The sequence below is a fragment of the Panthera pardus genome, unplaced genomic scaffold (assembly GCF_024362965.1).
Source record: "Panthera pardus isolate Hobbes unplaced genomic scaffold, ASM2436296v1 HiC_scaffold_13, whole genome shotgun sequence".
NCBI classification, from domain to species: Eukaryota; Metazoa; Chordata; class Mammalia; order Carnivora; family Felidae; genus Panthera; species Panthera pardus.
The window spans coordinates 3,679,054-3,705,412 of NW_026526688.1; the positions used below are offsets into that span (position 1 = coordinate 3,679,054).

Genomic DNA, 26,359 nt, shown 5'->3' on the forward strand with positions numbered 1-26,359 from the left:
AATTTCTCATAAAAAAAATCCAAATCCAAATCCAAATCCAAAATCCAAATAAGCTTGGAACAATTTAAGGTGTTTATTTTCAGCATCATTATGAGAGATTCTCTATAAGATATATATATATATATTATTTATATTTATATTTATATTTATATTTATATTTATATTTATATTTATAATTTATATATACTGGGGAAGGAATGTCCTGGCTCTAGAGGGGGTTAGAATCAACGTGACAGCAAACTTTTGGAAGGTTACGCCATGGCTCTCAGTCAGGACAAAGGAGCCCTACTGAGGACATTTGACAAAGTCTGGAAATATTTCTGCCTGTCCCAACTGGGGCCTACAAGTGCCATCAGTGGGGCAGAGGCCAGGATGTTGGTAAACATTCTGTAGTGCACAGGACAGCCCCCTATCCACCACCCCTGCACTTCCCAATGTACTGGTCCCCACCTACAACATCACTTTCAAGGTGGAGGAAATCGATGCCAGTCTACGGGGCTGGCAAAGATGAGAAAGTCGAGATTCAGACACTACAAATAGCTGGTGTGTGCAATACAAGCCAGTAAGGGCAGAGCAAGGACTGGACACATACTGCCTGATACAATAATTGCTTACATAAAAACGCACTGCAAAGCATTCCACAACCTTTCCAAACTCTTTCCTGTTTCTTGAAATTCATCATTTACCATTCCATTTTCGACCTCATACTTACATAACCTCAAGTCTTCAATATAAAAGCCTGTGCACCAGCCACTGTGCCCTCATCTGTGTTTTGTTTTGTTTTGTTTTGTTTTAAGTAGGCTTCACGCCCAGCATGAAGCCCAACATGGGGCTTGAACTCCTGATGCCGAGATCAAGACCTGAGCTGCAATCAAGATGTGAGCTGCGATCAACAGTTGGACGCTTAACTGATGGAGCCACGCAGGTGCCCCCCCATCTCTGCTAAGTTTAGTGACTATGGCTCAGTACCAATCTCTTCCTTTGCTCATCGCATGTTTCCCGAAGTTTGTTCTTTCTCTCTCCTGATTACCCCCTTCCTCTCTCTGTCCAGGACATGCTCCAATCACACTCGAGGCTGTAAGAAGACAGCTGACTCTGTCACGGACAGGAAGTGGTACAATCAGGTAGGACTGGGAACCACTGACACACCTGCCAGGTCAGGACCAAATGACCTCCTGAATCATCCAAACGGAAGGAACCAAGTCTGGAAGCCTAGTGCAAGGGAGCCTGGTGTGTGCGTGTGGGGTGTGTGTGCGTTTGGGGTGTGTGTGTGTGCTCATGTGCACACACAGGTGTTCATGTGTGTGCATGTGCATGCCTGTGTGTGCATGTGCACAAGTGTGTATGATGTGCTCGCATGCAGGTGCACACGTGTGTGTGTGCATGTGTGCATTCCAGCTTGTGCCCAGGACGGGAGTTGGCTCTGCTGTTCAGCAGCCGATCTACTGTATCCACCATCCTGAGAAAGCCTGTTTGTGTCTCCACCTTCAGGCTCGATTAAGAAAGACCGTGTTCACGTGGATGAGCCTGCTTGCTGTAGTTCAGAACTGCGGGACGTGATCTGCCAATACGGCTAATGTTCTGTGACATGTTTCCCATGTGACGTTAATGTCCTTTACGTCACCTGAGCTCGGGAACTGCAACTGAACTTTGACTCTTGACAAATACCGATGCTTACCTCCTAACACTTCACACCCGATGGCAATGTCCGCATGTGGAGGCTACCTAATGAGGTGATATTCTCCCCTCTGAAATCTGTCATGTGGTGTTTCTTCCTTATCAGTGTCCGGCTGTGGCTCATCTCATTGGCAGCTATACGTAAGCACCTACAGGCATCAGAGGCATCCAATATTTGTAGTTTGTAATTATAATACACTAAAATGTTCTTACAGAATTGTACCAAAAGGTCATTTATTCTGAGAAAAATATAAGGTTAAACACATTAGAAGGTGAATGAATATTCTATTACTGAGGTGTGATATTTATGTAACTATTGTCATATATGCAGATATTTTTTAATGTAGTGTGTTCCTTTTCAAATGCATTTTGATGTACATAACAACTTATTCTTTAAGATTTTGTAAAGTGGTATTTTTTCATGACATATTTTAGAGAGTATGGATAAATTTGGGCAAACTTAACTCTCAGCATATAAAATCAGAATGTATATATTTATATTTATACAAATATTTTTATTGTAAAAATTAAATATAAAAATATATATAAACACTTAGCTATGGCAGAGAAGCAATCTCCTTTTATTTTGCAATGCTTCCTTTCTCTAATGTTATATAACTGAAATTGTCCTGAAAACTTCCTTTCTGAAAGAATAATTATTGCAATGTTAACCACTATTTTGGTTATGACAGGGAATTTTTCAAACTCAGATTTTAATACCTGAATACCTGCTTCTGTTGAGGGACAGAATCGCTTTTAAAAAGTACAGCTACTGTTGAGAATTTGGAACTACTGAAAATGTAGCTGAAAGCTGTAAATGATTTATTTATCCTCTGGTTTCAGAATACAGAAAATTATTTTTGAACTTTGTTTTGTTTTTCCAAAAGATTTCAATGACTTTCCCCAACACCAGGTCTTCTGGATGCAAACACAAGCAACAGAGACGGACCCACCTGAGAAACACAGGGCTGCGGCAGGGACCAGAAAAGCAATCTGGGAACAGGCTGAGCAGTGACACATGTTACAGTCGGGACAGGACACATACATTTAATGTGTTTGTTGTTGTTATTGTTTGCTTTTATTTTTTATGTGGCCCCCTCTCAGAACCATAACTTCTTTGTCTTATGCGACCGTGTGATGCCGTGTGGCTCCTGTCACCTGCTTCTGGCACACGGTGTTTCCATGTGTCCATCTAAATAAGCAAGTCTATTAACAGTTACAGTTTGAGAACTTTTGCTATGGGCCCGGGCCTGTGTTTGAGGTTCTTTCTATATCCAGTGATCAAAATATGTGCTACCCAAGGGCATGCAGCTAGAAAATGGAGCGACACCATGGAAAATTCAGGTGCTTTTTTTTTTTCTGGGTTACCTTCCGGACTCACTCTCACTAAATGGTTCAACAGGAATATCATAACATCCAGGCTACAACGCAACCTTTAGCCTCAAGCAAATACCTCTGGGCAAGGACATGTTCACACTGACCTTCGGTATTTTCTCCATTTTACATAATTTTTCTGCAACCTGAATCTGGATCTCAAATTTAATATTGTTCTTGGAGTAATAAAAGAAAAAAATCTTACAAATCTACCACACTTCATTAGATGTTACGCTAATTTAAATGTCTGCTTTTAAAACAGGTATTATAATCCATCAGTGATATTAAAGCCACTAATATCAGCACGTGACACACCACATGAGCTGCCATATTTCAGAGCATCGTTCTACATGTTTTATCGATGTTGAACCTATGTATACATTTTGTCGATCGCCATTTAGCTGGATGCTTCCTCCGTGGCACAAGCAGTCTAATAGAGTATATTTTCGATTTCTTAAGAAATAATCTTAATTTAGAAGATAGGCTCGAAAGGAGAAGCAAGCCTTGAGCTGAAACAGAAAAGCACGTGTTTACTGTGCTTTCACTGAAGCCGTGACATGGCAAAGAGAGCCGATGTGAAGCAGAGCTGAGAGCTCGTGGGCGAAGGCAGCCTAGCTGGTGGGGACAGAAGGCTATAGGGGCTCCGCTCTGCCCAGGCTCCTGCCTTGCCTCCGTTCTGTCCCACAGAGTGCACACCGTCAGTTATTCTAAATGTATGTGATGCTCGTCGTGCAAGGGTTAAGCTGCTGACCGTGGACACCCATCTCCCAACACAGTCCACAGTGACAAAGCATCGTCAGCCTCCAGAGAAAGGGCCTCCCAGCCTCAACGTGAAGACCACAGCGTCGCTTCCAGAATGTGAGTCATTCTAAAGCAGTATCTGGCCGGATCTCCTGCTCGTGGCTTCAACGCCAGCCACACCATTGTCAATTCTGACCTCTCCCTTGAATGGGCAATGCTTCTATACCACTGACCACCCACATCTCCTTTTGAACATCTAACAAGCACCTAGAACTTTCAGTCTCCCCACCCCGACCTCCAAGCCAGCTCCAGCCCCCGCAAGAATCTCCAGGGAACAGCTGTACCCTTCAGTTTACTACACCAGAAACCTTTCAGTCACTCTTGCCTCATTTCCTCCTAAAGCTTACCCCACTGGAAAATCCTGTAAGTTCTACCTTCAAAATACTACATAATATGGCCATTTCTCACCAATATGGGGCATTTTAAAAGGGCTTCTATCAGAAAACAGCACTGCATTAAGACATTCATCAGTGCCAAGCTTCACTTTTCCAGCTGTACACTTTATCAACTGAAAAACTGGAAAGTTATATATTTGAAGTTTAAAAACATATTTTCATACATTTAATCTATTTCTATAGCTTGCTTATTTATATGTTGTCCTATGTAATTACAAAGTCATCAGGGGCACCTGGGTGTCTCAGCTGGCTAAGCATCCAACTCTGGATGTCGGCTCCAGTCATGATCTCAGGGTCGTGGGATCAAGCCCCACAATGGGTTCTGTGCTGACAGCACGGAGCCTACTTGGGATTCTCTCTCCCTCCTTCTCATGTTCCTTCTCTCTCAAAACAAGTACATAAACTTTTGAAAAAGTTGTTAAATCAGGGATGGTTCAAAAAGAGTAAGGTAACAGTGGTTCTAGATCATTCCTCCCATGGACCACCCAGCTTGGTGAGGCCCCTCTTCTCAGTCCATGTGGCAGCAATTATGCACCCGGTTTGAAAACCAATGATTCCAGGGGAGTCCTGGCCGTATCTCGGTGGTGTCCCACAAGCGTCCTGACGATGACTTATCCCTACACAGTAATACAAGACTAACGACCAACACGCACTTAGTACACTTAATTATGTATTTATCGCCCTCCTTCCCAGAAATGACAGTCTCAGTCCTGACAGCATCAGTGTTAAAAATCAGCTCTTGCTCTATCTGAAAACTGACAGTTCCATTTCACCCATGACAGCCTACAGTTGTCACATAAAATATAAAATGTGAACCCAGATCACTGATGTGAACACTGGATGTCACTGCATGGAGGGGTTGGGTGAATAACATCCAGTGAGGTAGAAATGGCCATAATCACATCTCATTTGTGTCAGAATAGTGGGTATTGTCAGGAAACAATGGCCCCACCCATTCCCACTCATCTTTACAACATGCACGTGCACGCGTGCCCACACACACACACACACACACACACACCACTGAACACAGCATCCTTTTCAATTTTAGTATCTTAGAGCGCATCGCCAGCTTCACCGGACTGTAAACTGTACTTTGTGGGTACTGGCTTAAAATGACATTTTTAGCCAAAATGTAGAGGTAACAGAAATATAAAGATTTGTAAAATTATGTCATATTTTATAATGGAGTTTGTAAAGGTAAGTGTGTATCGTAAAGTTGAAATAGTTTGACTTCTATCAAGTGCAAATGTCAGATGTGTGTGTAAAAGTAAGTGTAGGTATACGTGTATGTACATGTGTAGAGAAAAACGCTACAGGCAATAGAGTACACAGCGTTTTAGAAAATCATGAGAAAACAAAACCTTAAATCTTCGATGTTAAGAGAAATTAAATTCAAAAACAGGAATTAGTAATGATTACGTGAAGAGTTAAATTTCTGCTTTTACTGGAAAACCAATACATCCTTCTCATAAGTCAGTCTTTCGTGTGTTGGCTGTGACAGATTGGATCAGGAAAGCCCAAGCAAGAATGGCTGGGTTCCCGGTCACGGCAAACAAAGGGGTCACTGGCCATCCCGGCAGCTGATAAAAGCTTTGGATCTTGAGCAGAACAGAACACGGCACAGGGTGTTCTCAACAGGCCCCCAGTTAGCCCAGAGCCCTCCTGGTGGCCACAATCCACACAGCCCGAATCAGTGCCTCATCCCCGGCCCCTGCCCACACCCCAGACCTGGAGGAAGGACGGGCTCTCTGCTGAACGGGGAGACGTGAGCTGGTCTCCACACGGTTCAGCCACTAAGCATCACGTCTGGAATTTGCTGTCTCGGGGGTCTCCGTGCATCTCTCAAGCTGCAAATGCCACGTGTAGGGGGACTGACACAGCAAACACTTATTTTCTTTAGATTAAAGTCATCAGTTAAGAGAGAAATTATTGTAAAAAAATAGCATGTGCTCCTTTGACCGGTTCATTTTCATTCCACACATGAAAATATACATTAATGTTTCAAACTTTAGTTCTAGAGAGAACTCCTTCCTTATGATTCCTGGTACACAGACAACGCAGCCTTTTACAAAAACAAACAAAACCCAACCAAGATCTTATCAATTATCATCTAAAATATTCAGTTTTTGGTCACTCTAAGGTGAAGCAAGAATGTGAGAAGTCTGGAGGCTGAGAGCATAATCCTCCTATTTGGTTAAAAAGTCCCCCCCCCCCCACACACACACACACAGTTGTTGGCGGTCATCTTGTCCACAGTTTATTTGGCCATAATTTGTATTTTAGCTATTTTTTATAAACACAGTAACTCTCTTTTTTAAACTCTAATATCATTGGTTTATCCATTATTTTATAAAATTAAATAGCTGTGATGGCAAACGGCACTGCCATAAATAGCTTTGGTACAAACAGCCAAGTAATTCTGGAGGGGCATGCCATATACCTGTCGGATAACCCAAGTGTGCAAGGTATTGGCTGGAGCCCCCTAGTGGTGAGAGCTCCCCCTGCGGGTGCCCCAGGCAAGAAAGGCAAGAGGCATTGAAGGAGCTAATTGAATTAATCCCGCAGGTTGACTGAGTAAGCGGAGGTTGTGAAGGCCGCTCGCGTGCGCGCACACACACACACACACACGCGCACACACACACACTCACGCGCACACACACACACACACAGAACCTTCTGTACATTCAGCGGTTTTAAGTCATTTGTCACTTAGCATAAGCTTGCCATTAGAAAGTTAGCTATTTTGTCAGAAAACAAGAGAGGGTGGCTCTGACGGCAAGAACGAAGACAGCATCTTCTAGTGTTTTCAAGACGGAACCAAGAGAGATTACCTGACGGAAGATGCAGCAGACGTCACTTTGGAGGGATCAGAGCAGGTGTCATCTCCTCGCTGGGATGCCAGGAACGAGGCGAAGGGCCAGGTGCCCCCAAGGGGCTCTAGCAAATATCCCAGGATCCCTCTCCCTGCACTTTCCTCTCCCACCACTAAAATTAAAACTCCAACAACGTCCACACGCCAGGCCAGGCACACAGCTGCTCCAGAAGAGCGTGCGGTGTGTAGACTCAGCACGGAATCGGAGGGACGCCGATTGAGGAAGGGAAGGTCTGCAGCCCAAGTGACCTTGTTTCCTACGAGTCCATGCAGAGGTGGCTGCAGGACAGGAGCGGGGGCATCTCCGAGAAAGGACGGGGAAGGGGAAGGCAAAGCACAGGGAAGGGGAAGGCAAAGCACGAGTGCGCTGGACGCAAGACAGCCTCTGCCAACCGGGCCAAGGCTCGTGGGCGCAGGGATCCAGCAGTAATTCCTCAGAAAAGCATTCTAAGCAAGCCAATAAAACACTGACTAAATCAGCCCAGAAGCTTGAGGTGTTTGTACCATCAACAGACCACTGGGTGCCTATCTACAGACTTCTCAATGTTGAGAAAAACAAGCCTCTACTGTTTTAGCCACTCTAGGTCATACAGTGTTCCAAGACAATCTCTGAAAGCGTGAAGATAAAGAAGACAGGACACATTCACACACTTTCCCAAAACTTAAATCTCCAGGGACCTCAGCCAGGTGGGCAACAGCTCTAAATACAGCAGAAGCTAACAAGATACGCCTCCTGTGCACGGAAGCCCAGGGCCATGAAACAGACCTTGGGCACTCTATCCCCAAAGAAATGCTGCAACTCTCCTGATGTTTGGAATTAATCCTAAGACTTCAGTTCAGAAGGATGTGTGCCCATGTGAGTGGCCCCCTAATGAAGGCACTGGAGGGGCTCACTAGGAGGACCAGGAAGGAGGAATGTCATGAATGAACTGGGACAACACTTATCACCATCTTGGATGATGTGCAAGCATAGATAAATGCCACCTGGTCCTCAGAGGGCCCACACTTCACTTGGGAGCACAGGGAAGACACACAAAGGAAGGGGTTAGAATGAAAGGTGATTAGTACAATGGTAGATGTCTACAGAGAGGGTTATAGAGGTTTGGAGGGATATGGAAGGATCTGATTATAGCAATGTAGGATACTTAGCTTATGAAAAATAAAATTTACAACTCAAAACTCTTGAGGGCATCACTGATCATTACCCAGTATCAAGTGTTCCCACATCAAAAATGCACGCGCGCGCGCACACACACACACACGGTCTAGAAATACTATAGGAAAACATCTGTTTGCTTTTCTGTAATTACAATTTAGTGTTTAAAACATCTTCTCTGACAATTTAAAATAAATTTAAAAAATTCGGTGAATACTAGATAAGTGTCCTTTTTTTTAGATTGACTTCTTCCATTTTTAAAGCTTCTAGTCTTGAGGGCAATGTGACATTTTATTCAAACAAATACTGCCAAGAATTTGAGCTGTGTGCTTTTGCTGACAATAGCAGGAATTCTGTAGAATACGATATATGTGACGTGGTTATTTTTCTTGTTTCCGAAGCGGAGTTGCTGTGTATGGGCATGATTTTTTTGTGATCTTTTGTGTTCATAAGAAGCCAGATCAAAATAGATTTAACGCATAAGAAAAAGGTGTGGTACTATTACTTTGCAGTCGAAGTGCATTATGCCATATTTAGTTAAGAACAAGGCAAATATATTAACATATATTTAATTATGTTAATTAAATTAATTTATGAGTTAACATATATTCAATATATATTTAAAATATACCTATACACTTATATAAATATATGTATTAAAAATTAAAAATGTGTCTTCTGTTAACACATAACAAAACAGATTATTTTTTATAAACGTTATGTAAAACTGTATGATTTTAAAGCAATGCTGGATTCTAAAAGGGTGGTAACAACTACCATAATGCATATCCCTGAAAAAATGTGCAAAGAGGGGAAATGATGAAATACCACTTGGATTACCTTTGCCAGTGTTCTATCTTATTCTTAGTATTTTTAATTGCATTTCAAATGAGTAGCCTCAGGTAACAACATGTGCATGTGAAATGCGTATTGGAATATCACTGCTCAAATTTGGAAGCATCTGTGTTCCGTCATGAAAACTTGGTTGACGATGAGGAACCAGTCAGACGCGGAGGTAACACGCCTCATTCCTCAGGTGAGAGCAGTGCTGTATTTCCTTCCTCTGATTAAAAAGGAGCAGATGCTCGCGCTCATTTGCTTAAAACAAACGGAGGTCGGCTCTCTCCCCTGCTCACGCCTGCTCTTCTCAATCTCTGGTAAAGTATCAGCTGCGTGCCAGGCGGGGTCCAGGTTCCCTGCCAGCACTGACCTCTGTGAGACTCCTGACAACCCCAGGTAGGCAGCTAGTCTGCTCGTACCCAAGGTTCCAGGAGCCGGGATGGGCGGGAGACAGCCTCACACATGGGGAGCACCCTCCTGCCCCTGTACCTGCGGGACCCGGTGCTGGCCAAGGGCCTAAGTTAGAGTGAATGCAGACAGGAACACGTTTGTCCCCTCTCAGCGGTACGTCCAAAAATATGACACCGACATTGATCTTTACTTTTAATTCATTTATCGGAGAATCGCACATTTATGCAGTATGTGGAGACAGGGTCAATAAGAAGGTGATTAAGATTAAACAGGGTCATAAGAGAGGGGCCCTGATCCGTAAGATTAGTGTCCTTACAGGAGGAAACACAGAGAGAACCCTCTCTCTGCATGTGAGGACACAGCAAGCAGGTACCACCTGCCCCATAAGAGAATGCGCCAAAACCATGGCCGTGGACTTCCTCGTGACCAACATGAGAGAAAACACACTTCTCATCTTTGAGCTACGGAATCTGCAGTATCTTGTTACACTGGCCCAATCGAACTGATGCGGAATGTCAAGATCCTCTGAACCAAGTGACACTATTTGCAAAATAAAGACCGGAGAACAGTGACCTCAGAAGATGCAATCAGCCGGGTCCAGAATGGCTCCTACTCTGTGGCACGAATGACCCTGCCTTCTCCACAAATACATGGTAGGAGAATGTAAGAGGAGAGAGACTATCATAGACTAAATGGGCCTTACAGACCAAAAATCAAATGCAATGAGCAGAACTTGTTTGAGTCCAATTGAGTAGACGAGTGTCTCAAGATATTTCTGAGGCCACAAAAAATGGGTTATGGATATTAGGTAATATCAAAAAATTATTTGTGCTAATTATGATAATGATGGTGTAGTTAAATAGTATTTGCTGGAAACACGTTTTTGTGGGTGAAATCACGTATCTATGGTTTGCTCTAAAGCACTCTAGTTTTATTTCTTTTTATTTTTAATGTTTATTTACCTTTGAGAGAGACAGAGTGTGAGCAGGGGAGGCGCCAAGAGAGAGGGAGACACAGAATCCAAAGCAGGCTCCCAGCTCCAAGCTGTCAGCACAGAACCCGACGTGGAGCTTGAACTCATGGACCACGAAATCATGACCTAAGATGAAGTCAGACGCCTGACCAATTGAACCACACAGGTGCCCCCTGGAGCACTCTAGTTTTAAAATGCAATTGGTGATATGAGAAAGAATGAAATACGGCCTTTTGTGACAACATGGATGGAAGTGGAGAGTGTTATGCTAAGTGAAATAAGTCATACAGAGAAGGACAGATTCCATGTTTTCACTCCTATGTGGATCTTAAGAAACTTAACAGAAGACCATGGGGGAGGGGAAGAAAAAAAAATGGTTAAAGAGGGAGAGAGCCAAAACATAAGAGACCCCTAAAAACTGAGAACTGAGGGTTTATGGGGGGGTGGGACGGAGGGGTGGGTGGGTGGGTGATGGGTACTGAGGAGGGCACTTGTTGGGATGAGCACTGGGTGTTGTATGGAAACCAATTTGACAATAAATTTCATATAAATAAATAAATAAAATGCAATTGGTGAGATGTTGGTAGTTTTGGAAGCTTGGGTCATGGGTATGTGGGATTTCATGATACCTTTAGCTCAATCTTGTAATGCTGGGGGAAAAAATGTTTTTTAAAAAAGCATGCTGTTAATATGTAGGCAAGGAAAGATTGTCTCATAAGAGGGAACTGCGTGTGGAGAAGCCACAAGTTGACAAGGACCACCTACATTCTGTCTATATTCAAGGCAATGAGAGCCCTTAGTGCTCCAGGGAACAGCAGGTGCCCTGGTAGGGGATCCAGGATGGCTGGGGTCAAAGAGGGGCAGCCCTACCTGCTGGGTTAATGATGATTCCTCCTCTGTCTAGCCTCCCACAATCAATGGAAACCATTCGGAAAAGAAAAGGAGCAAATTCTGGAGCCAGAGTGACCTTTCTTGAATTGCCAGTAAGGTGGGTATGCTGACTTTTACATAGCATGCTAAGAGGTGTATGTATGCTTCCTCCTTTTCTTCCTCTTACGTGTACATCCACATACAGCCTCCTGATGTTTGTCGTCCTGTTTCATTCTTATGTAAAAATGGTTTGATTCTTTGAAATCTATGTCCTATGATTCTATATATGGTAAATGAAGAAATCATCCTATTAAAGGAGAAAGAAGTAATTAAGTAAAAGAAGCACAAGTGTGTGCGACAGGATAGAGTAAAAACACCCAACATCTGTGTACAGAGGGGAAAGTTTTTGCCCCAGCCTCTTATAAAAACTTTCTCATGATGTGCTTTTATGAAAACAGACACTTCTGTCCTGAGCATTTGGCTGCTAGGAAAGGTAAGTGTTGTTCCTGCAGGAAGCTATTGCTTTGGGCATGTGATTTCAATGGAACCGTGCATAATTAACCAATATAAGACAGGAAAACAATGTTAAGTAGGTCAAATGATCACCAGCAGCTCCATTTCTGCGGGTACACATTTGTGAAGTGAGATTTCCTCCTGTAACCTCACCCTTCCCGCACGGCCATGCAGACATGGGCTCTGGGCTGAGGGCACACCCTGTCCTACAGTAATTTGATCCCAGGTGGCCCGTGTGTAACCCTGTGTCCAGGCAGGCCCGGCTGCTGGCAGGTGGTAACACCAGCACCCCCAGGCCCCACTTTAGCCCACTGACTTTTGCTCTTACACTCTTTTTTTTTAAGTTTATTTATTTAAGAGAGAGAGCACGTGTAAGCAGCGGAGGGTGCAGAGAAGAGGGAGAGAGAGAATCCCAAGCAGGCTCCATGCTGTCAACACAGAGCCCAACATGGGGCTTAATCTCATGAACTGTGAGATCATGACCTGAGCCAAAACCAAGAGTCAGACGCTCAACCGACTGGGCCCCGAGGTGCCCCTGCTCTTACACTTTCTCACAATGGCTGTGTTAACACTGGTGATAAGTGGCACCCTCATTCAGAGCCAGGAAAGCTCTACACACGACTTAAACATCTGAACAAAGAACAAGAATTAGAACAAACAAAAAAACCTATTTGGACACTATTTAGGTAACGGTTTAAATATTTCACTTGTGAGAACTTTTTATACACAAGGAGTGGACAGTGGGGGACACTGGCAAGCGGAAGGAAGTTTGGACATCAAGATGCACTTTCTTCCAGTGAGGAGCCTAAGAAGAACCACCATGGCTGCCAAGAAGCTTGTAATTTGGGCTCAACATTTCAATCTGCTGTTTTCTCACTGTTGCCAAATCTGATCTCCTCTTGTCTGCTAAGGTAATCGATCCCTGGCCCCTGGCCCCTGGCCCACTTACCACCCTCCCTTGTCTTCTCTCTCTCCTTCCTGGCCCTTCTCCATCTGTCTCCTCCTTCTTTCTGTGGGCTCCACTTCCCCTGTCTGCTTTCCTGAAAACGTCCAGAGTTCCTTCCTCACCCTGTCCCCTCCTCATTCTCTTGGTTCTCTCCAGGTAATATAACTCGATATAGGTTTGAACCCATGAACTGCGAGATCATGCTCTGAACCCACTATGCTGGTATTTGGAAACGATGTGCTCAGAGGCCCAGATGTCTTCTCTCCACCTCCACGCTCCCCTGTGAGCTACACACATTTCTAGCTGCGGGCAAAACACTGTGTTTTGGAACATGAAGAGTCTTAGAAACAATCCTAACTTTTATTTCTTTTTAAGAAACAAGTTGTGTAGTAGTAGTAGTAGTAGTAATAATAATAATAATAATAATACCTTGGCTGGATGGGATAAATATCCATATCCACAAATACTGTTAACCTTTTTCCTGTGGATAGACCATAAAATGCATGAAAATCTGGGGCCACTTGCAAATGGCTGTGGCATAGCTTCTCTGAAAAGTTTCTGTAAAAGTTCAAATTATTAGGGGCACCAGGGTGACTCAGTTGGTTAAGTGTTTGACTTTGGCTCAGGTCATGGTATTGCAGTTCATGGGTTCAAGTCCCGCATCGGGCTCTGTGCTGATGGCTCAGAGCCTGGAGCTGCTTGAGATTCTGTATCTCCCTATCTCTGCCCCTCCCCAGCTCATGCTCACACTCTCTCTCTCTCTCTCTCAAAAATAAATAAACATTAAAAAACTTTAGAAAAGTTCAAATTAATATACAAGAACATCCAAGTAGGATGAAAAATGAAATGGTGAATGCAAGAGTCCCCCATTAGACAGTACACTAAATCTATTTATGACATCTTAAAATTTTTTTGACTAATTTACCTTAATTGGTAGAATAATTTAATTATTTTTTTTAACTTTATGAGTCTGGACCACTTAAAAGCATGCTGGATATAAAATAACACATTCTTTTCTAAAGGGCAGGTTCCATGAAGGCTTGGTAAAATTCATCCATTCATTTAAAATATTCATTGAGCACTCATAAAGAAAGAAATGTCTTTAAAGCCCCAAAGAAATTGGCTGCAAGTCATGGATTTGGGGAACTGTCCAGACAAAGGAAGGAATTTCCGAGGGGCATATTCTGGTCAACACTCCCAGGAGGTCATGTCCTAGCCCCCAAATGCAGCCACTTATTCATTTACTAATAAAAAATGATGCCCACTCTGTGTCAGGCCCAGTGCTGGGCATGTGGTAAAAATTTAGGGGGAGGTCTAGACAAGCAAATAGGAAGATTGTGGGTCACAGGGGTAGGGCTCGGAGGGATGTGACAAAATGCTAAGTAGCCTGGGGACGACAGGGAGCCTCTGGGTTAGGGGACACCACAGCTTCCCACATCTGGAGACTACAGGTGGTCTGGGTGCTGCCAGGACAGAGGAGGGGCCCTCCTTATGTCACGATGCAAGAGGAAGCCAAACATATGGAAAAGGGAGCAAAGAAAATTACCCTTCTTTTCAAAGAAAACTTTTATCTGGTGTTTCTCAGGGCTTGTAACAAATCCCCTTGACAAGAATGACACTATTTAACACAAGTCAATTGGAATGGGTCATCCAAGGATGCTAAAATGTAGAAAATTAGGTAACTTGAATTTAGAAAGACATTAAAAAAACACACACACACACAAGATATACACAAAATCCCCTTTATACTTGTTCCAGATTTTCTTTGGGAATGCTATGTTTTTGGTTTTGTTTTTTTTTTTTCCCCCTTACTTTCTTATTTATTTATTTATTTTTTTTTAATTTTTTATTTTTTTATTTTTTTTAAATTTTTTTTTCAACGTTTTTTATTTATTTTTGGGACAGAGAGAGACAGAGCATGAACGGGGGAGGGGCAGAGAGAGAGGGAGACACAGAATCGGAAACAGGCTCCAGGCTCCGAGCCATCAGCCCAGAGCCTGACGCGGGGCTCGAACTCACGGACCGCGAGATCGTGACCTGGCTGAAGTCGGACGCTTAACCGACTGCGCCACCCAGGCGCCCCTATTTATTTATTTTAGTAAGGGGCAGGACAATATTCAATCGCCGATTGGGGGTAAATATCTCAAATACAGAAATACAGCACATAACTCATACAGAAAATTTCTGGATTAGGAGCAGAAGCAGTGAGTTTCTCCCCATGAAATACCAAGTGCCTAACTTACACAGAGCCAGCACAGAGGCATTTAATAGTGATTATTACTGTTCCAAACAATACTACTCTTATTAAAAAACAAGAAGGACTCAAAATCTTCAGTGGCTTAACTCTCTCATAACAGAATAGCAAAACATAAACTTAGGATGTAAACTTAAGTTCAAATACGGCATTCCTTTCATAAAACATAAATGGTAAATATGTGAAATCCTGCAGTGGAATAACTTCAGTTTTTCTTACCAATGACTGCATTTAAGTGTATAAACAGATGGTCCTGTGTACGGACTTCTTGCATTAACTGCTCTGCTTTATGCACACACAACATACATTTCCTCAGTAGGAAATGCTCTCTTTATTTATTTTTAAATGCTTTATTTTACATAATTTTTATTTATTTATATTTTTTTGAGGTGGGGGGCAGAGAGAGAGAGGGAAGGAGAATCCCAAGCAGGCTCCTCTCTCAGCACAGAGAGAGAGAGAGGGTGGCCCTGGGATCATGCCTGAGCCAAAATCAAGAGTTAGATGCTCAACAGAAAGAGCCACTCAGGCACCCCAACTCTATCTATCTATTTATCTATCTATCTATCTATCTGTTTTATTTATTTTTGAGACAGCAAGAAAGAGAGAGACAGAGTATGAGCAGAGAAGGGGCACAAAGAGAGGGGGAGACACAGAATCTGAAGCAGGCTCCAGGCTCCCAGCTGTCAGCACACTGCCCGACGCGGGGCTTGAACCCACGAACCGTGAGATCATGACCTGAGCTGAAGTCGGCCGCTCAACCGACTGAGCCACCCAGGCGCCCCCTCTTTATTTTTATATCATTCGTATCTTAAAAGTGAATTTTAGTAACGTTTTAATGAGCATGCTTTCATTATGGCTTTTTTAAAACTTTTAAAGCTTTTCAAAACTGTATTTGAATTTTTGCCTGTAACTCTGAGAATTCCCTACCAAACGTAGGGGGATTATTTTGGGTGCCCCTTGTTTTACAATTTGAATGGGTAATTCCATTCTAGATACAGGCGATGAGAGTGTGTGCGTGCATGCGTGCCCAGTAACTCTCATATACTAGGAAGACCTAATGTTAACAGCATATTCGCTAAAAATAATGTTAGCTCTTCAGAACACTGTCGCTGAATTTAACATGGACTGGTTACATCTACAGCCGACCCTTGAACAATGCAGGGCTTAGGGTCGCCGACCCCCATGTGGTTGAAAATCCATGTATCCCTCTGGCTTCCCCAAAACCCAACTATGAGTAGCCTGCTGTTGACCAGAACCCTCACCGAGAACGCGAAGAGTCAATTGCCACATACTGTGTATGTTGTGTGTATTATATTCTGTACTCCTATAAAAGTAAGCCAAAGGAAAATATGTTATTAAGGAAATCATAAAGAAGAGAAAATACATTCACAGTACTGTGCTGGACTTATTGGAAAAAGTCTGGGTATAAGTGGACCCAGGCAGTTCAAATCTGTGTTGTTCAAAGGTCAACTGTACTTGAAATTAGTCTAATTTTCTAAATACTAATGTAAGTATTTCAGAACAATTTATATAAATAGCACATAAATCCCTAAAATGACGTGTAACTTGCCACGGGTCCAAGAAATCAGTACTTGAAAGCAAAACTGTTTCCCGCGGCATAGAAGAGATGCTCTGGGAAGTAAAACAGGGCATATTTAGTCCCAAAACCTTTTGGAAAAACTGATGGTAAACAGTACTAAATTAGAAAGATGATCACATTTGTTGACAAATGATGTAACAACTATTGTTACACAAAAGAAAACTAACTCAGGGCTCCGTGCTGAGCTAAGTACCCTCCGCCCCGATGATATTTTTCACTTGGGACAAAGGTAGCTTGCCTCAGTGTTTGAAATCATTCTACAATTATCAAAAACTCCAATTAGTTTTCAAATCTGTGAGACACACAAAGAGAAGCCTTCCAGGAAGCCTAAGTCATGAAACTATTCCCTTTACCAACCACCGCTGGGTAACCCTATTTGTTCTTCTCTGCAAAAAAGAACAAACCAGGAATTGATCCCTTTGGGATCTCCCACTGTAAGGGAAAGGTAGTGGCGATGTTGTAAAGCAGATAAGGAAATAATGTTTTTATTAACCGTCTGGGCTCTTCAGAGAAGCTCAAATCAATTTCAAACTCTGTTATGTTAATTCCCTTAACACCCCTATGAAGAAATATCAGTAAATATAATGAATTCCCAATATGCAATATAACTGGGGAGTAAAAGCATAGGGCATAAAATAACATTCCCAAACGGACCATAAGATTGTAACTTCTTGAGAGAAATAATGCACATGAATCTAAAATACGAAGACGACATTTCCAAGCAGCGCGGGCCCTGACTGTGATCTGGAAGAACAACCCCTGGAAACCCGCACAAACAGCAGCTCACGCGTCGCTCACGGTGAACAACGTGTCCCCAGCCATCAAGTGTGTCCAGTGCTGACCGTGTGCTCGGCCGGGTACCCCCCACACGAGGCGTACTAACGGGGTACGTGCCTGACATTTCACAGGTTGTAAAATACTGTCGTGTGCGTCGCTTGATTTGATCGTGAGACTGAATCTTCCTTGGCGGCTCACCTATCCCCGGGATCTCCTCTACCTCCGTGTTTCCCTGTGACCCGTGTGCACCATGGGAATGGCTCTAACACTCCCCTCCCGGGATTACTGAGAGGATTAAACCTATCGCTGATCATCACAGTGCCTGGCACAGAGCGAGTGATACACAGATGAGGAACAGTCTCGCCGAGGTTGTCAGATCATCCCGGCAAACACGTGGGTCAGAAACGCACCCGCCAACTGAGGCGCGGGTCCGGTGGCTTTTTCTTAGCTCGTGCTGATAGGGCCAGGGCTTAAAGTCACTTGCTTAGAGTCCAGGGCGACGTGTTTTGTACGCAAGGCTCCTTCTGACTCACACAAGCTCCACGAGGTGGCCCTCGTAAGAGCAGCTGCGTGGAGCAGAGGGGAGTGACGGGAGGCCACGGAGCCAGCAGGGGGGCGTGCGTGTGCTTGCGGCCACCACGACGGCTGAGGGGGCTGGCAGAGGAGGAAGCGGGCTTCGCGCAGTAAGCAACCCTGCGGACGGGGCGGGGGGCCGAGAGATGCGAAAGGTCTGCAGATACAGAGGCGAGAAGACAGCAGCCCCACGGAGACGAAGAACGGCACAAGGGGAATGTGTGGCCAGGGGCTGCGGGAGGGAGGAGCCACGAAGCCCTCCACAGAGACGAACAGAAGAGTTTTTATCCCACGTTGTTGAAAATCCGAGAAAGAGCTGTTTTGTGGCTGGGTTTAAACACGGGAAGACGTGCTAAACGAGACATTTACGTTGAATGCGGTGATGTTTCACACACACAGCGAGAGTGTGGTGCTGAAGGCAGTTCATGCAGCAAAGGGCAGTACACGGTCGTGATCAGCCTGGAAGTAACAGCGAGTTTAGGAAGTACAGCCTGATCGACTACGATCAACCAAGAGAGTGGGAGAATCGTATCTTCTCCTGTTTGCTCAGGCACTTGCCTATGCAGTCAAACAGCCTGTGCCGCCTACGTTTTAAAACTGTCGGTACTGTTTAAATGCTCTCTCTGTGTCTCTCTTTCTCTCCACCTCTCTCTGACTTGAATATATGAAGGTCAAGGATCCACTTTCTTTGTTGGCGGCAGCGATAAAGAAAGAGGTGTGGAAAACAGGAAACAGCCGCGACAAGGGTAACACCCCCAGACATGTGGGTGACAAGAGCTAAGATGAACCGCATCCTTAGAAGAGAAGGAAGACGAGAGGCCAGGAAGAGAGGCTGGTACACTTTTGTCGTGAACACAGAGGAAGGAATGGCTTGGTGAAAGAAGATTAACGAGGGCTTTCTCCACGAGAGCGAGACAGAGTGACACTACTGGCAGACCAGGAGATCTGGAGAAGAGAAGAGCTTTGTCAAAGCTGAGGGTCATGCACTCAGCCTGGGACACGACAGGTTTGACTTGACAATGAGACATTTAAGTGGAAGTTCTGTGGGACGAGTGACAGGGCACGTGGAGAAGACCCAGGAAAAGGATGACACTGAGACACATATTTGAGAGTCCATGAGACAGAAGCCTTGTTCCAACTTCCCTGAAGCTGAGTGTAAATCTCCAACCATCAGACAAGTGAGGCGACCTCAAGTTTTTATCTCAAAATCGCAATGTTTGTTGTTAGGCCACGGAGGGTGTTCTGCTCCAGTTCTACCCTAGTCACCTGAATCGACTCCATTCCCAAACCGTGTTATTTTGGACAAAATGGAAACTGGTAAGTGTTAACACGCACAGGATCTATGAAATATCCCACGGGAATTTCATACTGATGGAATGTCAACAGCATCCATTTTTTCCCCACAAGGACAACGCAAGTAGGATGAGACGTCTGGATTTCCACCTGCCTTGCATCATTTTATGTGTCACCACACCATTTCAGTGACAGCATAAAAGCCAGGAGCATTTTCTCTCCTTTCCCTTATCCCCAGAAGCCATAAATGGCTGACTTTTATCTCATCATGGTGTTGAAGGCAGATCCCTAATTAAGATGTCCAGATTAACATTTAAAATAGGGAACGCAGTCAAATGCTGTTAGAACTCTCCACAGAGCTTATCAAGAGGGTCAGGATTAAAACAGTTAAGTCCATTATTGACAAAACACACCAAAGACTCTACAGACTGAATTTCAATGACTGAAATTCCACGAAAATAATACATTTCATTAGGGTTGTACTTTGTCTACCTGTGCGTCAAAGAGTTCAACCCATAATTTTAAAGATATTTGAGGTATTTACTACACACACACACACACACAGCCACCCACCTGAATGATTTTTAAATGATACCCAAGGAATGTATACAACTTCAGGGGTTAACAACCCTTGTAACATGGATTTTCTATTTCATCCATCAGGAATTTTACGTCTTGAATATTAAGCGACACAGTGAAAACTACTCCTACAATATTAGCTTTTGTACATCTTGAACGGAGGTATTTTTTTCACCAAATAACGTATAACTTGTCAGGAAAATAATCAGGATTTTGATTCTCTGTTATCAACCTAATCTTAATCAAGTAGTTGGTTCAGTGGGGTTCTAAGTAACTCCTGGGTAAAATATTGAAAAACTGCACTTAAATGGGATGAACACACAGTGACGTGTCTCCAGGCACGCAGAACGGAGATGTTACCCGAAATGAAGTGAAATGAGCACCCAAATATAGTAAAGTACTCGTGGAAGGAAGCAGATGGAAGCCCAGACTGGTCCTCAGAGCAGCCCTAGGAATGCTTTGCAGAGACACAGACTCAGCCTCTCATTCAATCCCGGAGTTCACTGCTAGGTTCTGATGATTTGTTTTAGTCTCTGTTGGATCCACACTGGAAAGAGCCCCCCTTCCTATTCCTTACACTTCTTTTACCATCACCCCGTCCCCCGTCTCTCTCAAGCTCAGAAGAACTGACGTGAAGCATATGTACAGATACAAATACCTGGCTACTTGGAAGTTAATGCTGGGGCCCACTTCGGTATTTCAATAAATGACTCATAATGTAATTTGATAAAGGTACTAAATCATGATTAGTTGTTGCTATTAACGTATGTATGGCCAGAGTGCCCAGTATGTGTATTCACTCAACAAGCAGTTCTTGAATGCCTGCTACATTCTAAGTGCTTTCCTAGGGGTAAAAAACAGGGAAATGAATGTTAAGGGTCCAATCATAAGAACTTAACCTATAGCCAACAGACACGCTTTCCCGAAGGTGTGCAGATCAATTCGTATCTTCATTCTTGAAATAATTATTGAGCGACTGGCACGAGCTAGGCAATCCTGCAGAGCAGATATTGGGAAACACCAGTCTGTTGCGCGGTACGCAAGAAGAGGCTGTTCCGTGCACTCACGTTCTGGTGAGGAGACAGATCAAGAAGCAGATTAGAAACAGAGACAGATTAGGTCTTCCACTGATGCATATTAATATATTCCATGATCTGTCAAGTGATCTGTGGCGCAAGAAAAATAAAGCATGGATGAGAGGAGAGTGAGGGGTAGTAGGGTGTCCCAGGGTGGCTAGTATGGCTGGAGCCCAGTGGGAGAGGGAAGGTGCTGGGGATGAGGTCAGGGAGGATGAGAGGAGTGGACGGGAGACAGGGGTGGCTTGTTCTGAAAACCCAGACCCTTAACTCAGATGGGGGTAAGACAGGGCTTTCGGGACAAGGTGATATGTGAACTGAGCCTCAGGGGATCAGCAGTTGTTCGTAATAAAGGAAAGGAGGGCTTCTGAAGAGCACCCCCTACGGAGCAAACAGCCTTTGTGGTCCTGGGAAGAGAAACCCCTGGGCACATCACAGACCTGCAGGCGTCATAGCCTTACTGCTCCGATGGCTACAAACCTTAATCATAATGATGAAATGAATCGTACGTCCTCTCCACCACAGCTCTTTAAGAGGCATGATATAAGCAGGTGGGGACAGGGAACAATAATTAAACAGACCAGCACGGACTCTCACTGAAAATGTTTCATTAAACTTAATTCATCTTCCGGAGTTGACCATAATCTGTCTTCAAAGACCAGGGACTTACCCTGCTGGATATATGTTTGTGGAAGCCATTTTCTACAGAAAAAATGGCAATTATTCCTCAAAGTCAGAATGGTGAGAGAAAAGGAAAATATACTTTGATATAAATTAAAAATTAAAAAGAAAACACCCTAAGATTTAAGACCACATATTACACAACTTGATGTAAAACCTTGTCTTCTGTGTCTTCTTCTCCCTCACTTTGTCTCACTGGATGGCCAGTGACCTTCCTCCTGGCCCCAATTTTCAGAGCCCTTCTCAGTTGGGAGGGCCTGGCTGACCACAGCTTTCTCTTCTTGGGCTGGCCAGGGCAGAGGGTTGCCAGATGCACTTTGGTAAAAGACTTACTCGTACTTCCATCCGCTCATTCATTCAACCAATGGTTTTCCCCAACTAAATATTGGCAATGTCAGTCCCAGGGTACTGAGTCTTGAGCAGAGGAAATTTGAGTTTTCAGGAGGCAGAGGGGAAGATCATTTGAATGACGAAATTCAGTGACACAAAAATCATGACATGGTAGAAACATCACTTATTCACTGACTCACCAATTTTTTGTATCACTTATTCACCCAACAGGTATTCACTAAGCACCTGTCCTCAGCGAGTTCCTGCCCTAGGAATTGGACAAAAGAGGAAGGCAAGGACCCGGCACATAATCAGAAGCTCACTTAATCCATCACAAAACTTCCAGCTGCCACTCTGGCCAATTCAGAGGAAAGGACACTGGCATCAGACCATCAACAGAAGGCATCTGGGTGATCATCGAGTATGACCTTCCTCCTCCTCTCCTGACATGTGGGGGCATACATATGCTGGTATGTTAAACAGCTACCCAAAGACATGAAAACAGAAGGTACTCCTGCTTGGTTGTCATTGTACCACAAAGGACAGACGCTTGAAATCAAGGACTTGCCCCATGATGTGGAAGCTGCCTGATTCACCTCCATCAGCCTCACCTGTGTGCCCACCCTTGTCTCTCATCTGCGACTCTAAAGCAGCCTCCTATCTGGTCTCTCTGCTTCCACTGTTCTGGAAGAATCTACTGTCCCAGAAGCACTGTCTGTGATGTTTCTAAAACCTAAGCAAGATGAGGCTGGTTGCCCCAATAAATATACCTCAGTGACTTACTACATCACGTAGAATAAAATCCACGGCCAGTGGCCCTGTGTCACCTGCCACCCTACCACCTAAACCCCCCCTCTGTTTCCTCCAGTCATTATCTCCCTCCTCATGATGCTTGGTCCCCACTGACCTTCTGGTTGTCTTTGGAAGAGACCAACCAGGTGTCAACATGTGCCTGGAAAGCTCGTCTTTTCTGGGCTCAAGCCTTCTCTGTCTGCCAGCCTCAGCAAAAGCTGGTTTACTGGAGGTGCCTTCCTTGACCAACATAACATGCAAAATATTCCACCGTCATTTTCTATCTTCTGATCCCTGTATTTATTATTACTTGGCTTTTGCAAGTCCTGATTATGCAGAGACGTTAATCACGAATCATGGGATCTCCAATCATCATGTTCCAATCTGCCCTCCCGAAGGAGGAACAGGTAAGGATTATCCTACCTGACGATTATTACTTGGCTTTTGTACATTTGTTTATTGGCACTCCACCCACCAGAAATAAGCTGTGTAATATCGGAGGTTCATCCACACATTTCAGAACAACAAAAATACAGAAGGCACCCAGTGAATATTTGCTGGCAAAATACATCAACGTCCGGGGGAATAAACCTGCTTGAAATCCCCAGGCCGGTGTGACTCTGGGTGAAAAGGAAGTAACAATACCGTCTGCCCTGCCTACATGGCAACCTTTCTGGGATGCCAAGGTGTTGTAGGCACGAAAGCTCTTTGCAAAAATCTCAGGTACTATTTGGTTCTGAATTTTATGGAGATTTTAGGCTTCGTAACTGGTGGTAGGAATCAGCTTTCAAAGCCCTCTTAGGATTTTGATTTCATCAGATTGAGTAGTTTGAATTCCTTTAAAATTCTAGTTTTATGATCCTTTGTTTATAGCTAGCATTTTCCTCCAAAGCACAGTGAGATTCATTTTTTGTTTTCATTTTGAAGCCAAAATTGATGCACTCACATAGTTTCCCAAATCAAAATCGTATCAGGTGCTTCATTTACAAGAAACGTGTTTCGATCAGGCCAGGCCCAGTGCCCCAGGCAGCGACAGCCCTGCCAGACACCCCGCTCCCTCCCTGCTCTGTGCGCAATTTCACTGAGTCTCCCCTCATTTTCTAGCACGCTCTCAACTGCCAGGGACAACTTGCTGCTCAGTGAATTCAGATGAATGTGACGATGGCAGTAAGCAACATCATCATCACCACCATCATCATCACCACACTTAACCTTCTTCCACACCCACTTCAGGAGCCGGGACCTGAAGAGTCACCTCACACAAAGGACTGGATTTTCAACAGGGTTCGGACAAAGTAAGATCAAGTGGAGGGAAGCCCATTTTTTTCAAATCTTTTCTCAAAACTTCCCACGTACACAAATGCGTCTAACGCTTCCGGATTGTATTTTACGCACAACCTCCTACATCTCGGAAGACATGGCCGACCCTTGTAGATGGGCAGCCGTGACACACAGCCAACTGGCACAGGGACGCTCTATTCCTGCCACGATCATTTATAAAGCATCTCGACTTGTTTTTCCTTTTCTTTGTGTGGCGTTTTTAAAACTGTAAATTTTTATTTTATGTATCCTCAACAAAGTTTTCAATGCGTATAAGCGATTTATTTCTATCTTTTTTCTCATGGTGTGAATCACACCAGAGTGTTTATGACTGCACAGTTTTATTTTCATTATGTGGACGATGTTAATGAAACTAAAATAATTCAAAAGCAAAATTACAAAAGGTTAAACAAAACATGAAGGAAATGAAGAAAAGTAAACACCTCTCATTCCTTTCAAAGTATGTCATTCCATAGTATGTAGTTTTCCATACATACCATTCCATTCATAGTATGTATCATTCCATAGTATGATATAGTTTTAGAGATCTTGCAAATGTCTACATTTTTATTTCTTTTTCTTTTCTTTTCTTTCTTTTTTTTTAATCTTATCTTAGAGGGGTGCCTGGGTGACTCAGTGGGTTAAGCATCCAACTTCGGCTCAGGTCATGACTTCAGGGTTCGTGAGTTCAAGCCCCGTGACAGGATCTGCGCTGTCAGCACAGAGCCTGCTTCGGATCCTCTGTCTCCCTCTCTCTCTGCCCCTCCCTCTCACTCTCTGTCTCTCAAAAATAAATACACACTGAAGTCTTCTTATCTAGAATGAAATATTTCTAAGGACAGAGATCGTGCAATTTTAACTTTGTAGAAGTTAACAGAAAAGAGTCTGATGCATCCATAAGATTTTCATAAAGTTCATACAGTTTAAAGAATCTAAACATCAAACTGAAGGACTCCAAACCATAACTCAAGAAATCAGCTGAGAATCTTAAGGTCTTTCTGACAGTTCTTGCCCCAAATGACTGATCAATAATTATCTTACCCATTTTACATGTTGTAGCCTGTGTCAACATTTAGGATATGCCCTTATGTTCTGCTTACCACATCTCAGAAAGAGTATGAAAAAAATCAGTGGTATGTTTACACTAGAGTATGAGAGGCAAACGTTAAATGTTGAGAAAGTTTGCAAGATGATGGATTGTTAAACATAGCCCTTGACTGGTTAAATGATATCAACTTAAAATTAAATCCATTACATTAAAACAGATGTAGATCTCATAAATTCCTAATTACTATACTGTATTTGGCCTTTATATGAACCCTTGAGGCTAGTATTTGTCTGGTGGAAATACCACAATAGGGACTTGTACTTCATTTGGCTACCCAGTGACATCAGGTTGACAGCTAGAAACTGGCCAACGTGGAAATGTCTGACCAGGCAGATTGGAAAATGTTATAAATCATGCTCTGCCCCTCACATAACTGATTGGTAAACATTTACGAGCACATCACTGAATATAAGAGACTTACAGAAAGCCCCCACTCCACTTTCTGGGACCAATCCATGGGCTTCATTATTACAGAGCTTTCTCTAAACTCCCCACCCCAAAGCGAGTCCATGATTTCTTTTCCCTGTTTATTCTTATACCTCCTTGTAATGCTAACAAACACACATCATGTTTTTATTTACTTATTTATTTAATGTTTAGTTTTCTTTCCCTCTAGAGTGTGAGCTTTAACAGTATACTATTTTGTAGACTTTCAGTAAGTATTTACTGAATTCACAGTAAATGCATCAATTAATTAGTATAGAGAAGGAAGAGATTAAAGAAAATTCTTGCACTATTAGACAAACAGGCTTTTGACTCTTGCCTGGAAAGCCTCAGATAGAGAGAGGATAACCATTCAGTCACACAGGTCATGTGTATCTGAGCCAGAATAAATATTCCTACGTGCATTTCCACTGAATGTCTTTCTCCATGCCAAGTCTGTATCCTCTATAATCCAGCCTAACAGGTGCATTGAAAATGAGGCAGGGGCTGAACAAGGGAGACACAATTTCATGATTGAGTATAAGACAATTACTCAGCAAGAATATGGAATGAAAGCATGTGAAGAAGTAGCATCATCTCTCCTTATTCTCCAGGCACAACTTGGCTCCTGCCTCATGACAAGCAGGCACTTGTTTAACAACCGACCCAACTGCACCGTGCACAAACATTTTACAGGAAAAGCATTCACATCTTCGATATTT

At 43.5% G+C, this 26,359-nt stretch overlaps 1 protein-coding gene and 1 non-coding gene across 6 annotated transcripts in view; both read right to left on the bottom strand.

The window, feature by feature from the left end:
- CSMD1 (CUB and Sushi multiple domains 1) overlaps positions 1 to 26,359 on the bottom strand; it is a 2,004,702-nt gene that overhangs the window by 619,074 nt on the left and 1,359,269 nt on the right. The gene's annotated exons all lie outside the window — the stretch shown is intronic.
- Positions 23,085 to 23,216, bottom strand: LOC128776823 (U8 small nucleolar RNA). Its single transcript, XR_008421983.1, has one exon. It is a non-coding gene; the product is annotated as a U8 small nucleolar RNA (small nucleolar RNA).